Source organism: Canis aureus, chromosome 2 (assembly GCF_053574225.1).
Source record: "Canis aureus isolate CA01 chromosome 2, VMU_Caureus_v.1.0, whole genome shotgun sequence".
NCBI lineage: Eukaryota > Metazoa > Chordata > Mammalia > Carnivora > Canidae > Canis > Canis aureus.
The window spans coordinates 90,603,807-90,620,355 of record NC_135612.1 but is presented as its reverse complement, the minus strand read 5'-3'; the positions used below and the strand labels follow the sequence as shown (position 1 = coordinate 90,620,355).

Sequence of the window (16,549 nt, the reverse complement as noted above, 5' to 3'; positions counted from 1 at the left end):
TAAGGACTGATGAGGTTTCGAGATGTTTAAAGGTTTGGCTTCAGCATCTGTCCCAACCGTGCAATGGAGAGCTTGTGAGGTAGACAAAATCTACCACGAACGAGCCGGCCTGGGATGGGCGCCCTCTAATCTGCAATTGCTTGAATAAGGAAGTGATTTCATTTAATCCACTGCCAGTCAGAATGAGGGGTAAATTATATTTCCTTCCTGGGGAGGTACTACAGGGTCTCATCAGCTAAACCCAATAATAAAGGCCCTGCACTCGCCTGCCCTTCTGTGTGGAGTGCTCCGCCCTAACGTCTGGCTCCTTCTGGGCATTCAGCCGCAATTCAAATACCACTCCTTGAAAGAGATCCTGTCTGTGAGTTTCTAGAGGCCAATGATGTTTGCTGCAGTATTGTTTCAATGGCCAACCAAAACAAAAGGGGGGGGGGGGGAGAGAGAGAGAGAGAGAGAGAGAGAGAGAGGCCTAAAATATTCAATAATAGTTTGTTAGAAGAATTATGGCGTAGCCATGTGATAATATATTATGCAATTACTATAATTGTCTTTTGGGAAAGTATTAATAATTTACATAAAAGGTCATGATGTACTAGTCATGCAAAAAGGGTATACAGAAAGAACACAAACAATACGCAGTATGATCTCAATGTTAAAAATTTGGCATTACACCTATCCGTCTAAATATCTTCATCTGTATAAATATATTCATGAGCAAAGATAAAACATTGAAAAGCTACTTAACAAAATAACCACAGGGCATAGGTTTTTTTTTTTTTTCAATTCTCTCTATTTTAAAGCAAATTATCTTTATGTACATGTAATATTTCTTGACTGGGGAAACCAGGGCATGGGAGAAATATCAGTATTGGGGCTTTCTTGCTGTTAAAGAATCACATACTTCGATCTTAACAATACTTTTTTTTTTTTTTAATCATTGCTTTTCAGTTAGCTGTTCTGTTGTCACAGAGATGCCCTTCAGTTGCTGTGGTAACAAATGAATAATAACCCACACTTGTGTAGCACTTCACAGCTCACACATTCCTTTCTCATGCGGCACCTCATTTATGATCAACAAAAACTCAGAATAGGTTCCGAGGGAGGCAGACCTGCTATGCTCCCCAGTTTACAGATGAGAAATTAGGGACTCAAAGAGGGTAACCAAGTGGCATATGGTCACATCACTAATAACTTAAAGAGCTGGTCAAAAATCCAAGCTCTCCCAGCTTCTTCATGCATTTCAATGTAGGTTTCATTCCTCTGTCTACATGTCTATCATATATGTATGCACATCAAATAAAAGCCTTTATAAAACCCAGCATATAACAAAGTGGAGTGGGTCCACGTTCATCAGAAGTGAGGTCCTAAAAAAAAAAAAAAAAAAAAAAAAAAAAAAAAAAAAAAAAGTGAGGTCCTATGCGCTCATCCATTTGTCATGTGTAGGTTTTCTAGATCCAGACGTATTTTGCAAATCACTGTCCCCTCTCTGGGAGCCCATACTTATTATCCCTCTCACAGAGGCAGAGAGAAATACAGCTTCAACAGATCCATATTCACATGCTGTTCTTCTAAACAGAATCAACGTGTGTGTGTGTGTGTGTGTGTGCGTGTGTGCTTCCCTTTGTGCTTACAAATGCCCAAGAAGTGTGAACTCTCTCTAAAGCAACAGCAACTGTCTCACACATCTAATGATCCATGGAAATTTGGAAGTGGTGGGCAGGTGAAGCTGTCTAGAGCAGGGCTGCCCAATATAGCAGCCGCTTCCCAGATATGTAGCTATTTGAATCTAAATTAATTTAGATAAATGCAATCAAAAATTTACTTCTTCCATCACACGAGCCACATTTCAAGTGCACTGAATTGCCACATGTACCTTGTAGGTATCATATTGGATGGCTCACGTAAAGAATATTGATATGATTGCAGAAAATTCTTTTGAAAGGTACCAAATTGTAACTTCTAAAGCTGAGATGTGAAGTGTTTTTGTTTTTTGTTTTTGTTTTTTGTTTTGAGGAGACTCTATGCCCAATGCAGAGCCCAATATAGAGTTTGAACTTAGGACCATGAGATCAAGATCTGAGCTGGAGACCTAACCAACAGGTGCCCCACCGAGACATTAGATTTAAATAAACCTAGTCAAATCTCAGTTCCTCAGTGGCTCCCAAAAGCCTCAGAATCTTTATTTGTAAAGGAAGGATGGATGATATCTACCCTAGAAGGTTATCACGGGGATTAAATGAGATACATGCAGTGAATGTAACGAGGAAAAATTTGATTAAAGTGGGAAAAGAATGACCACCTTTTTCCATCATGTTCCTCAGCTATACTGTGTCAATTCTCTGTCTATATTATAATTTGGACTGATATCGTGGCTCACATCATGCTGGCTACCAAAAATCAAAAAGCAACCAGTTTTCACAGTTATGATTCATTTTCAGGATTTACAATTTTGGTTAAAATTTTTACCTCATATCAATGCTACAATTTCACAGACAATTAATTATTTTTCATGACGGCAACTGAGGCATAATCTTTCCTATTGGCAAAATGCACTTGAGAGGGAGTTGTATTTTTTTGTCACCGTTTTGCCATCTTCAAGTACCTTCAGAGACAGAGGCATTAGAGTGGATTGTTGTAGAAGAAAAGGAACACATATCACATAGCCGGGTGTTACTATTGCCATTTTTTTTTCTTGGCCATTATGCTTCCATGACAGAAGGCTTCCAAATCCAGGCTCTATTACAAATTTTCAAAGCCACTGTGGATTTCAGTGTGTCTCTTATAAACCATCTCCCCTTCCCCTGATAGTGCTTTCCAGACATTGCCATATGCTCCTAGAAACTCTTGCCTTAAAATCACATAGTTGAGAAGCAAGGTGGCAATGGCCACAGTCACATATATCCCTGAACTTCAGGGTACCTATGTCGACTTCTCCCAAGAACTTTGTCACGTTTGCTCTGGCCCCTTGGCAGAACGAGGGTCTTACGTTCCACAACTCCATGAAGATTCAACTAGCACCCAGGACATTAGCATCACGTATCTCAGAACCCTGCTTCCCTGCCTGGAGATAAGGTGGAATGATATTTTCTCTTCCTCCATGACCAGATACTAAAGAGAAACACCACAGACTTCTCTCATAGGTAAAAGAAGTCCCTACTTCCCTCATTTTTTACTTATAATTTTAAATTTCAAAAATTCTCTTATCAAGCCTGGCAGCAAGTAAGAGGAGCTGATAATGTGTGGATCAGTCTTACCATCTTGGGAAGCACTGCATAGATGGGTCTATAACCTCTCTGTTGCCCTTTGTCCTCCACCGGCAGGCCTCCGCCAAACTTCAGAGACAATGAAAAACACCCCATTCAATGTCTACTAGGAGGCATACTATTATTTCCAAAATTGTCAGTAAATGTTTTGTTTGTAGAATCACTGGCAAGAAATATCTGGTCTCAGAGGCATATATGTCATTACTATGATGTAAAGTCTATACAGATAGATGTAATTTCCCAAATGTGTGGTGGCACGCTCAAAAAAAAAAAAAAGTGACACTTCTTCTGATTCTGAAGCCTTTCCTCTTGCTTAAGACTAAATCGATGTTAAAGAGGATGAATGTCTGGAATGTAGTACCAAATATTTTTGCCTTTCCAGTGATCGGACTAAAAACCTTACTGTGGAATCTTGCTATGTCCCAGCCATGTGACATCCCACAAATCTCTTACCTGCCCTTGGCTTCTGAGAAAATGGGTGAGTTGAGCAACATCTGCTCTCTGACAAACTCATTCAAAGTATCCAGCAAAACATGTATGTGATTTGCCCAAATATAAGGGGTACTGGCAAAGAAACGAAAAATATCACAGAAAAACAATATTTGTTTCATTTTTGTACGAAGTCTAATATTTCAGCCAGCATCCCCCTAAATGCAACAAGTTTTGTCCAGCTGTGATAGATGGTCATTTAGTAATTTCACATCAGATATGGCTATTTTCTTTTTGAGTAAATAGAAAACTCCTATTAATATTCATGGGATTATTAATAACAGACATTTCTAGGTGAGGAACACTGCCAGAAACTGCACTTTTGTAAGGCCAGTGGTTTCTTGTTGATCCCGCTAACCTATATACTTTCTTCAATAGGATTTCATTTTTTTTAGTAGCTGTATTACTAACCTGTTTACTTTTTAAGAAAACTCTTTAATCTAGAGTTAACATTATTTCCAGACTTCTTAAAATATGCAATAGCATTCGAAGAAAATACAGACCACATTCAGCTTGAACACAGAATGACTTATTTAGGGGGCAGAAGAAGCATCCCCAGAGAAAACAGTTATTAATAATTGTAATTAATTTTGGTGTAGCAATATCCACAAAGATATGCAACAGTGAGCTCACTAATTTCTTTCCAGATAATTCTTTCTGACAAATAATTCATTTGGCTTCCTAAGATATGTAAATGAGCTAAATAAAGTGCCCTACATAGATTTCCCGACTGGTATAGAAAATTAAAAATGGCTACCCCATCCAATCCTCGTGTTTACTTCCCCAAACTTTTAATCACTAATCAGTTCTCCTATACTATTTAATTCTTATGATTCTTTCCCAAAGTGTTTGTGTGTTTTGAAACAGTGCCTTAACTGATCTAAAGAACTGTGTAAGACACCGACTTCTAATCCGGTGCAGTTTTTTTTTTTTTTCTTTTCAACATATGTATTTATCTGCCTTAGATTTGCTCCTCTTTTTGTATTTGGATACAGCATGGTGAATGGTGTACGGGAAATGTGTTTATGACTACTGACAAAGAAGAGTCAAATGTTTCCTTTGTAGAGGGGGGCGCATTTTGTGCTGTATCTTGAAAGATAGATTTCATGAAAGGAATCAGAGAGCCTGTGTTTGACTTTAACCTTCTCCACTAACTAGAGATATGCCTCTGGGTAAATCAACACGTCCTCAGGAAGCCTGCTATAACTTCCATAAAATAGAGATAATTGACCTCATCCTAACTGCTTTCAAAACTTCTGTGAGGATAGAGTGTATTTATAGACATAAAACATTATGCAAAATATTAAAAAGTATTTTTATTTTTCTAATATACAACCCAGAAAGGCATCCACTTTTTAAAAATACATGTTCCTATCCTATGGCTATAACATGAAGTTGGCAGGAGGCCCTTCCATTGTTACTCAGTGTTGGGCAAAACACACAATGATTAGTGTTTTTCAATGAAGGAAGTCCACCAATTTTGCAGATTCAGCTAACATTAGGATTGGTTCACTCAAAAGTGTATCTATATGCACTGCGTAGATCTCAAAATGCTTGCTAAATAATTTCCTGATCTGGGTTCTGCAATATTAGACATTAGGTATGCTTCAATTCAACAAAATCATTATCTGGATATTATTTGAATTCTCTAATTAAATTTCTCTAAATTTTAAAAAATATACCACGTTAATAACATTATCCTTCTACCTCAACACAAAGATCAATTGTATTTATATAGATTATCTATTCTGTTTTCTTGAACCTCTTTGTGATTCTCTTTGACATTATTTTCAGTGACCTACTAGAACTTTTTGGCAAACTAAGGAATCGGAAGGCCACTATGAACTTGAAAATCAGTTTGTGCATGAAATTAAAAATCCAGAAACAAACAAACAAAAATAATAAAAATCCAGAAACAATTTATTCTCCATTGTCAAGTAGATAATAGACTTAAATTCTTGTCTTAATTTTTGCAGATTACTGACATGCAAAATACCCTTCATAGTATTTCACGGGTCCTAGCACATAGCTATCACTCACTTTAGACGTAGTTCTCTCATTCTGATGTGCTAGACCTCTAAAATTTCTGTTTTTGCTTATTTGATTTAGAAATGACTCTTTCCTTTGAAATCTTTTCCCTAATTCCTCAGTTTCTTGAAGTTTATAAAATCAAATTTTTCCCCAAAAATCATCCACTCTGCTGGAAATATAATCTATTTCAACGTTCAGAGTCAGAAGATAAGGTCATTTACATATCATATTCAGTCTGAACATGGATTCTTTCAAAAGGTATACATTTTTCTTCCCCTAATAACACCTCGACTATCTCAGAAATTTCAATTCTCTTTCATGCTCTAGTGTCATGTACTTATTTCACCTGTGGGTATAAAGACTATTTCTCAGAAGAGGACTAAACATTTTTAATGTTTTATATAAAATTCTATTCACCCTTTCGGAAAACTATAATTGACAGTCAATGTGTACTTGAATTTTTCTATGCTTCCATTATCTTGGACAGAGAAATTGACCTTGTAGAGACATATCTGATAACAGCATGGAAGGGTAATTCTCAATAAATTCTCAATCTCACTAGTCAAAATAATTTCCTGCTTGGGTATTGACCTTTCTAATGTTATCCATTATTTTCCAAGACTATTTGAGTGATTATAGTCATTTGGACATGGATTTCATAGTTTGTTAAAAGATAATTTATAAATAAGTAAATAAGATGTCATATGCATTGCAAGTGTCAGATCAATTCAAGCAGTGGAATTGCAATTAATGTGAAGAGATTCTCTAATGGAGAAATGCCAAACAATATCAGAAAGAAGCCAAATGAAATAAAGTCATCTTTATTATACAAATGAATACAGTTTCAATAATTGTCCACCTGTCAAAAGAACAGTGTAATAACTATCAATACGTGTAGTCTTGGATTTTGGTCTCGTCTATATTTTACCCATTCTATATTCTCAAACCATAAAAAAAGCCATAATTAAATACGAATTTGTGATTGATGGCAGTATTCCAGGAAAGCTTCCATCTTACCTTTATTTTTTTGAAGCCAAGGATCTGATTAATATTTATGGCCAATTTTATGCTGTCTTCCCACCCATGTCTTAAATTGAGTCAAGGTGATTTAACCAAAGTATCTTCTGTACTCCTTTTGATTCCACAGAGACCATTGTCATCCTTTTTTTTTCAAAGCTATGCATAAACTGATTTTAAGACTACACTATACAAATTTTAAGAACATGCATTAGGTTTGCAATCGTTTGGCTGGTGATCAGAAAAATTTCTAATTATAATTGTAACTTTGCACTTTGAAATACTAATTCCATGATAAATTTATATTCTCATATAGATTATATATATATATATATATATATATATATATATATGTCATATTGTCATATTTTGGGATCAAAGCAAAAGTCTCCAGGTACCAAAATCAGAACACAAAATTGCATGAGACTAAAGTACACATTTGATGAGCTCTATATCTATAAGAAATACAAGAGGGGAGGCTAACAGTGCCCTATGTGAGCAGACAGGCTGATTTGATTTAGATTTGTTGCTAGAAACCAGAGGCTGGAGAAAAGCTCATAAGATGTAGCTGAAGAAATCACTTCATTCCTTGATTGCTGGCCATAGGTAGCAAGCTGAAGCTGTACAAAATCAGAAAAATTTAGGCATCTCTATCCACTAGTTTGATATCTTCAATATCACTTTTGGGTAAGACTTTTGACTCAGAATTACAGGTTTTATAAAACTAGTGGACAATTGTGATAGTCTCCAAGGAGCTCCCCAGCCATTGGCTCCTCCTCAGATATTGAATAGAGCTGCTTCTATAACCAATAAGATATTATGGAAATACTTGTGCATGATTTCTATTCTAGATCATATGAAATATATGACTTCCATCTTGTTTTCTTACATTGCTCATTCTGGAGAAGCCAGCTGCTCTGTTAGAGATTTCTCAAGTAGCCCTATAGAGATGTATAGGATATACATTATATATATATATATATATATATATATATATATATATATATACACACTATATATAGTTCTATATAGAACTAATATGCTGGTAGGAGAATTAGTAAATAAATCATATGAGATACAATTAGGGACATGAAATAAACATAATAAATAAATGGTTAATTATATTGGAGACTGACATTTTAGATAAGGATATCAAGGAAGTTCTCCATGAAGAGGTTGCATTTGAATAGTATTTAAGTAAAATATGTGATATGCTAAAGGGAAAAAAAACACACAAGTACAAAGGCCATGAATTTTGAACCAGGGTTAGTGTGTTTTAGGAAGGAAGAAAGGATGTCTATGTGGAGGTTGTGTAGTGAGCTAAGAGGAGAATGGTTAAAAGGAAGTTAGACAGGTAGCCAAGGGCAAATCATGTAGGGTCTTAAAAGCCATTGTAAGGACTTTGGATTCTATTCTATGTTTAATGTAAAATAATTAGAAGATTTGGGAAAGGCTGTGACTGATTTATCTTTGAAAGATTTACTCTCTAGTTGCTTTGTAGAAAGTGAACTTGCAAGTAGCAATCAGGGAAAAAGTGGAAGCAAGGAGATCACTTAGGAAGTAATTTCACTAGTCAAAATGAAAGTGTTGATTTTCATGAGGGTGATAGGAATGGAGGTGGTGAGAAGTGGCCAGATTTGATATATTTGTATGAGATAAGTTTAGAAGAAGGTCTCCACAAACTGGATACAGAATATAAGAAAAAGAGAGGAGTCAAGGGTAATGCTAATGTGCAGCATATCAGCAACCAGATAGAGAAGTAACATACTAAGATGAGAAATTAATGGGTCAGGAACAAATTTGGAGACTTAAAGTCTGGGGCATGTTAATCTTGAAATGCCCTCTATATCCAAATGGAGAAGCTGAATAAGTTTCTGCATATATGTGATGGCATCTATGCAGATGACAAGAGCTCCTGCACTAAATTCAATAGCCACCTACAATAGACAGACATATTAGACTAGGGTATAAGATAAAATAAAGTCACATAGAGATTAAGAGTAAATAAAGAAGCAACATCCAAGAAAGGTGCTTTGGGGAACACCACTATTTTTTAGGCTACGAACATGAGGGAAAGACTATAGAAGAAATAACTAAGGATAAACTGTAAATAGGAACAGCATCAAGAAAATTATGCTGATTGAAATAAGTCAATCGGAGAAGGACATACATTATATGGTCTCATTCATTTGGGGAATATAAATAATAGTGAAAGGGAATAGAGGGGAAGGAGAAGAAATGGGTAGGAAATATCAGAAAGGGAGACAGAACATGGAAGACCCCTAACTCTGGGAAACGAACTAGGGGTGGTGGAAGGGGAGGAGGGTAGAGGGTGGGGGTGACTGGGTGGTGGGCACTGATGGGGGCACTTGACGGGATGAGCACTGGGTGTTATTCTGTATGTTGGCAAATTGAACACCAATAAAAAATAAATTTATTATTTATAAAAAAATAAAAGAAAAGAAAAGACTACCAAAGAAGGTACTTTTAGGAAGAAATGATTAATTAGGACAAATGCTCCTGAAAGGTAAAGTGAGACAAGGACTGAGAATTGACCATTAGTTATGACAATATGGATGTCAATAATGACTTTAATAAGAATGATTAGGGAATGGACCCCAAAAGGATCATGGAAAGCAGACAAAATTATAAATACACATGAACACAGTAAAAAGATATGGAAGAAAGATTGTGGAGCTAAAACATATATTTATAAAACTTATGGAGAATGGGGCAGCCCAGGTGGCTCAGCGGTTTAGCCCAGGGCATAATCCTGGATATCTGGGATCGAGTCCCACATCAGGTTCCCTGCATGGAGCCTGCTTCTCCCTCTGCCTGTGCCTATGTCTCTGCCTCTCTCTGTGTGTCTCCCATAAATAAATAAAATCTTAAAAAAAAGACTTATCTTATGGAGAATGGGCAAGAAAGAATGATGGAAGTATTATTTGAATATCTTATTACTGAAATTCAGATTGACTGGAAATGCTAAGTATTAAGACAAAGAACTAAAAATAAATCCATAGGCAGGAAAACTACAATCAAATTTGAAAGCCACAGAAAAAGATAAAATCTCAAAAACTACCAGGAAGAAAACACAGATTGCCTACAAAAGAATGGTAATCAGATTGATAGCAGACTTCCTTTCTTAGGAAAATTGACAAATATTTTCAAAATTTGAGATAAAATAAAAGTCAACCTAGAGTTTTATACCCTTCTAAAATATTATGCAATATTTAGGGCAAAATCAACGTTTTCAGACACAGAGTAATGATGTATATTAGAAAAGCACAAACCTAGTGAGAATGTATAGAAAATAAGATAAAAAACCTTGCAAATGAGAAATTTTAAAATACGGTAAATTTATTTTTTTATTTTTTTAAATATGGTAAATTTAATTATTTACTATAAAATAGCTTTGTGGAGAGTCTAATACCTTATGCACCTAGGAGAAATTATAGTTAATGTTGTATATTAAAATTTTAATAACTAAATATGTGAAATATAAATAATAGCTTCCAAACTAAGGAAGAAAATTTAAATGAATTGGTTAAACCTTCCTTAATTTAATATGAAGCATAAAAAGAGGAGATAACAATAAAATACAGTGTGATCAGGAAAATTAAAAAAAAAAAAACTAAGCTAGTAGTATTTGGCTAACTCTCAAAACATAATATTGAACAAGTCAGTTGTTAAAAATGTACCACATGACAACATTTAAATAAAGTTTTAGAACATGAAAGACAAAATGATAGACTTCATATACATATATGTGATAAAGCTGTAGAAACTATAAGAAATAAATGCCAAATACAAGAGCATAGAGATAAATGCCATCATGGAAGAATGCACAGAGGGGCTTCACCTCTCTTTATAAATTGCTAATACTTAAAATAAAAGAAATTTAGATGGATGTTAAATAATTATAATACTTATCATTATATAATTCTTTCATATAATTTCATATAATTGTCTTTTATAATTCCAATTATTTGGAATGTTGCATAATATGGCAAAACATGCTATAGAAATACCACCATAAAATATATATTTCGAAAAAAAGTACACCCAACAAAAAACAAAAATATGTCATTCATCCTCTGTTAGTGTTAAAGATATCTTCCTTTAGAGTTTCATCCATCAGACTTACTCTGCTTCTCTAGGTTATAAATTATTTAATCTTTGAATCTAATGCTGAGGTGCATTTGGGTTTCTTCCTGAAACTACATGATAGTGATAAAAATGTGAATGAGACCAAAAACACTTTTCCCTTGGAGACATTACATAAATACATAAAAAACATAACAATACATAAAATAAAAGAGTTAGTAGTAAGATACATGCATTTTTGGAGGAAGTATAATGTGTGATTAGGCAACCAATGTAGGTATGTGAGGATAGAGGAAGGGTTTGGGAAGGAGATGTTGGAGGAGCCAAGATCTAAAAAAGCAGGAGTTGGTTGGCCTTGCAAAGAGGGGCTTGTGTTGGATACACAGCGGGAACTGAGAAAATCAATCAGTGAATAGAAGGCATAAAAATGAAAAGAGCACTGAAGGCATTCACTGACTGGAAAAGAGAGGATCCAGAGGGAAAAAAGACTCTTACAGAAAAATTTGGGTAGGGATGTAATTAGTCAAAGAGAAAACTATAGGAAGAACCTCATAGGAAGCAGAGATCCATGGAAGAGCTTGGGCACAATGAAGTGCTTAAAGGTTGAATTGTCACCAGAATAAGTGGAATGTCCAGCAAGATGACTTCAGAAATAGTTCCAGAACTTTTCTGGTGGGCAACTACGCTAGGATTGGCTTCACAACAGCCAGAATAAGAGGACTTCAGCTTAAGAAAGGAGTCCTGTCCTCTGCAGATAGACAGGTTAACTCTGCCTATGGACATACCCCCCATGAAAGTAGTAGTCTGGATTCATTAACATCACAACAGCCGTGTCTACCCTTCAGCAGTTGTCACAGTTCACACTCTTTCCCATTTTTATGTTTAAAAGCAAATCTTAGTGGAGATCAATGCCTTTAATACTTCGATATTTGATGCGTGTCACATTTGGGACATTTTGGCTGTACCTAAACATGCATGCTTTGAATGGATTCACAGATCATAAATTATTGATTCATAGATTTTAAACACGGTTAAGGGACACAATGCATGGGTGATTTGTGAGGAATCATGGAGAAGTCCAGAGGCATCAGAAATCTAGAAAGAGTAAACATTTGACTGTCAAAACAAAGTTTAACTTTGATGCCAGGAAAAATTTTAGAATAAATTATTTGACTTCCAGATGGTCCTGAAATATTTAGAAAATAAACGTGTATTGGGACCCAGCGAGCCACAATTGAGAGAAGGATGTGGTGAGAGGCCTGGCATTGTATAGTAAGAAGACACAGGGGTGACACCTGATTCTATCATTTACTGTCCCTGTGATATAAGATTCAAGGAGGATAAAAGTGGCAGGCGTCGGAGCCAGAGATGTGACAGGGATCTGGTCATGGAGAGCTTTGTAAGTCATGAAATGGATTTGGATTTTGTTTTGAAAGAGATGCCAAGTCACTGGTGGACTTTGAGCAAAATGGTAACATAACATCGGTTGTATTTTACAAGGATCAAACTGTGGAGATTGATTTTTCTTGCTACATATCTTTCTGCCTTTAATACCCCCCCTTCCCCAAACTAGGCTCTCATTGTGCTTAAGAATTTAGTGGAAACATAAAAATAAGTTAGTCCTCTGTTAGGGTTTCAACCAGAGGGTTCAGACAATGGGTTTGTACACATGTTACTCCAGCACTGACATTTAACTCCAGAGACACTGGGATTAGTGCGGGTCTGCCCTGGAACCCAGCTGTATTTATTGTCTGCATTTAATAGAGTGATCCTTCTTTTCTCTCAGACCCCTGGCTCATCTATTGACTTCATCCCTGATTTTCAAGAGATTTCTACAACCAAGACCTCAATTCCTTTCAGAGAATCTTGCTGCTTATAGACCATCTATCTTCCGGGATTTGCTTTCCAGTAGTGGCCCTGTTCAGCCTGATTCAAAAGGGCAAGGATATTTTCTTCAGGCTGCATTCAAACTCACCTTTTTTTTTTTTTTTTTTTCTGCAGCTGTAACAACTTCCAGCCCCTTCGAGACTTTTAAGAGCAAATTGAAAATGCTCTTATTTGTCTAGGCTTAGCTGTCAGCTAATATGCTCAGAGTGTATTTTATATTGTATTTTCATCATAGCCCTTTGATTGCTTTGCATAAAAGACCCTTTATAACTGTCTCTGCCATTCCCCTCTTGCCTATAGAAGGGAGGTCTGTGCCGGCGAGAAGGACTATTTATTTCACCTCCTCCTGTTATCGCTGCCCCCCTTTCGAGTTCTCCATTGTTGCTAACAGGCACTTGATTTAGGCAGACTTGCCAGCAGCAGTCTCTTTTAACTCCTTCACCACTGCCTCCTGCCAGCTGTCTGGATTTTAGGAAGAGCTAGCCAAGATGAATTTCCTACTTGGTTATAACGATGCTGTATGAGTGTACGGTCTTTGAGCACATAATTCTTTCAGCTATGTTGAGACTGATACCATTAAAAACCAGTGTCGCGTTCAAAGACTTGCGTAGGACAAACAAAAAAGACTCTACAGCATTGTTGAAATTGCTCATTCTGTCATTGTGAAGCTCGTATAAAGAATATGTACATCCCATTACCCTTGCCATATCCTATAGGTTCCATCAACACTCAAGATGGGGATGAACTACCTGAGGCATGGATCATGGGGACAATCCTGAGAGCCTATCAGCTACATAAGTGAAGAGGAATTTTAGCAATTCATTTGATTGTAATGACAGTCATTGTGGCATTATGGGACTCCTGGTAAGTGATCAGTATATTGGAGCTGCCTTTCTATTAGGGGATAAGACATTTTTTACTAAAAGTATAATCAAAAGTTCAAAGTGCAACAAGAAATACAGAAAGAATCACCTCTTCATTGTAAAATAATAAGAACAATAATCATAATAAAGCAAGAACTTTCTTCACCACTGACTCCTCTACAAGCAATGACTTATTTCTTCATAATCAATCTTCTCGAAACCCTTTCTTGATAGGTCACTCAACAAATTGCAGTCTGATTTTCTTTTCCCCTTCAGCCCGTTGTACCTACAAAACCTCAAATGCCAACCCCACTGGCCTCCATCTGATGTATCACATTGAATAACTGCATATCTTTGAATGCTGTTTGCCACTCTCTGTTCCACTGCCATATCTTATTTCTTTTTTTTTCTTTTGCATATAATTCTTTGGCTTCTATTGTCTGTTTTCCATCCTTCCATATTAGAATTTATGTCCCATGCGAATAAGAAGCCTGTTTTATATACTGCTGTGTTTGCAGAGTTAGAGCACAGCCTCTTGTAGTGTAATAATTGATTTTTGAATGAATGAGTGAGTGAAAGAAAACATAGCTCCTTCACAAAACTACTCGTGAGTCTAGTGGGTGGGGGTGAATGACACCCACCATCATGATTCATCAGAACCATTCAGTCAGCCACACACGCATAGGAACCCTTCTTGCTACAACATGATAGAATTTGTGAACAGTCTAAGTTTTTATCTTTATTTGGTATAAGCTCTTTTGTCACTAACTGATATGGAGAGGACTTGTTTTCACTGAACCCTTCGATTAGGATTCTGTTTACAGAAGGAAGGAAAAAAGAGAGAGAGAAAGCCATGGTTAATGTTTGAATTTTTCGGCTACATAAAAGTGCTAAAAACAGAAATTTATTGTTTTTAAGATACTATCCTACAACATTCACAATATGGTGGGTTCTTTCCTCCTCCCACTTTTTTTGTCATTAGTAAACTCACATGAACCATATGCGATACCATTTATCTTAAAACTTTCATTGAAGAAGAGCCAAATAAATTACTGGCAAATCTGCATATGTCATGAAAAATTATCCTTAGTCTTGAAGATTAAATTAGGGTAATTTATTTCAAAATTAGCTTCTTTAATTGGTGTAACACAAGTATTTTTTGATCAATAAATATCCATTTGCTCCCTCACATTTCCTAACCTTCGTTCCTTGTTTCTTGGAGTCATGTGACTAATTCTAGCCAAAGAACCAAAGATCTGTGAGCAGAACCAACAAATGTCACTCTAAGGATGAGGCATTTGAGAACTGGTTTACCAGCTCCATGCTCTCCCTTCCCTTCCATTCCAGCCCAGAGCGTCCACTTCCAGATGGTGTGGCTACACCATGCACAGCTTCTTCCAACCTGAGTCACTAAGTGATTATGTCTAGTAGATTCTACTTTCCACCTCAACTCCCATTTTTCTACCCCAAAATGGCCCACTTTAGATACATAACCTATAACAAATAATTTACTTTCTTTGGCTGCTAGAACATAAAGATTCATGGACTCATTGTTCCTGATTTACCTTGACTCATATAAATAATTTTGGAAAAATAAAATTTTGGAAGATACTTCTTCTCTCTTTGTGGGTAGAAAAATTCTAAATATTTCAATTTGAATATTTCAACTCAAAATAATAGAGAAATTTATTGCCAGCAAGCAAGCTTCAAGAACATGACTGAAATATCTTTCTTATACTTGCGTTTATATTAGTGAAATCTTTAAAGTGAAATTCCTGAAAGTATAAATATAAAGGCATCCTTGTTGTTTGGATGTAGAATTAAAAAGGAATGCAGTGAACAGTTGAATGAACAGTTTTCAATTACAAACATAGTGCGGGGTCTGAAAAGCACACGCTCATAGCAAAAAATGGGGTAACACTATCCTTTGTACTCTCTATAGACTGAATTCTGTGATTCCATGAGCCTAAAAGGACTTCATAGCCAATGCCTTTTGTTAGGCTACCGCTATATTGTCAATAGGAAAAAAATAAGTAAATACTCAAAAAAGGTAACTATGTGACAAATATGTTAATTAGCTTGATTGTGATAATCATTTCACATTGTGTGTATATATATATTAAAACATCACATTGTACACGTAACTTATATTTGTCAAACCTCAGTAAAGCTGGTTTGGGGGGAAGAAAAAAATAACCAGGTTCTTGATCAGGGTAGGATTTCAGAACCTTGAAACTGTAAAGTGCATCCAGGACCTAAAGGAAGAAGATACTTCACAGTGCCTCTGTTGAAATTCTGGAAAAGGTCAAACACAAAGATAAGCAACCCACGATTTTTGTACGGTTGTTTTGACTGGGATTGATTGGTAACTGGAAATAATCTCGTGGAGAATGCACATACTTGGACACAGAAGATCTTATTTTGAAGTTCAGCTTGGTCACTAATCATTTGTGATGCCCTGGGAAAGTAATGTAAATGCTTTAATAGGCCCAGATGGAAGAGTCTTCACAGGTTTGAAGTCAGCACACAGGGTTTTGTATCCTGCAGTGTCCTGGGCCCTGGGGAGGAGGCACCAAACCAGACAAACCAGGCCCTTCAGGGAGACTAAATGTAAGTGGAATCTGTTTGCATAGGAATGAGAATCTCAGGGTCCCAAAACTTCCACTTGCAGAAATAATCTCTTCTTGGGAGAAAAGAATTTATCGCCCCACTGGGTGACCAGCAATGGAGGCCATGAACAATAGTAGACACATCTACTGGAAATAATTTCCCTTATATATTATGGTTGAGTCTATTTACCTGGTTTGGACAAGCTCACCTTATTAATGTCTTCATTCATTTATTCAGTAAATATCTATTGAGCAAATGCTTTGTGCTTGGCACTGTGGTGGG

General features: G+C 36.2%; 1 long non-coding RNA gene across 5 annotated transcripts in view; it reads left to right on the top strand.

The window, feature by feature from the left end:
* The window catches only part of LOC144291349 (uncharacterized), a 39,830-nt gene that overhangs the window by 7,697 nt on the left and 15,584 nt on the right, over positions 1 to 16,549 (top strand). For 2 of the 5 annotated variants that reach the window (XR_013358628.1, XR_013358626.1), the window contains exons 1-2: positions 3,624 to 3,741; positions 13,511 to 13,658. This is a non-coding gene — a long non-coding RNA (uncharacterized LOC144291349). Of the gene's footprint in view, positions 1 to 3,623; positions 3,742 to 13,510; positions 13,659 to 16,549 lie in introns of those variants that run through there. The other 3 variants (XR_013358627.1, XR_013358630.1, XR_013358629.1) reach the window with 2 other exon arrangements.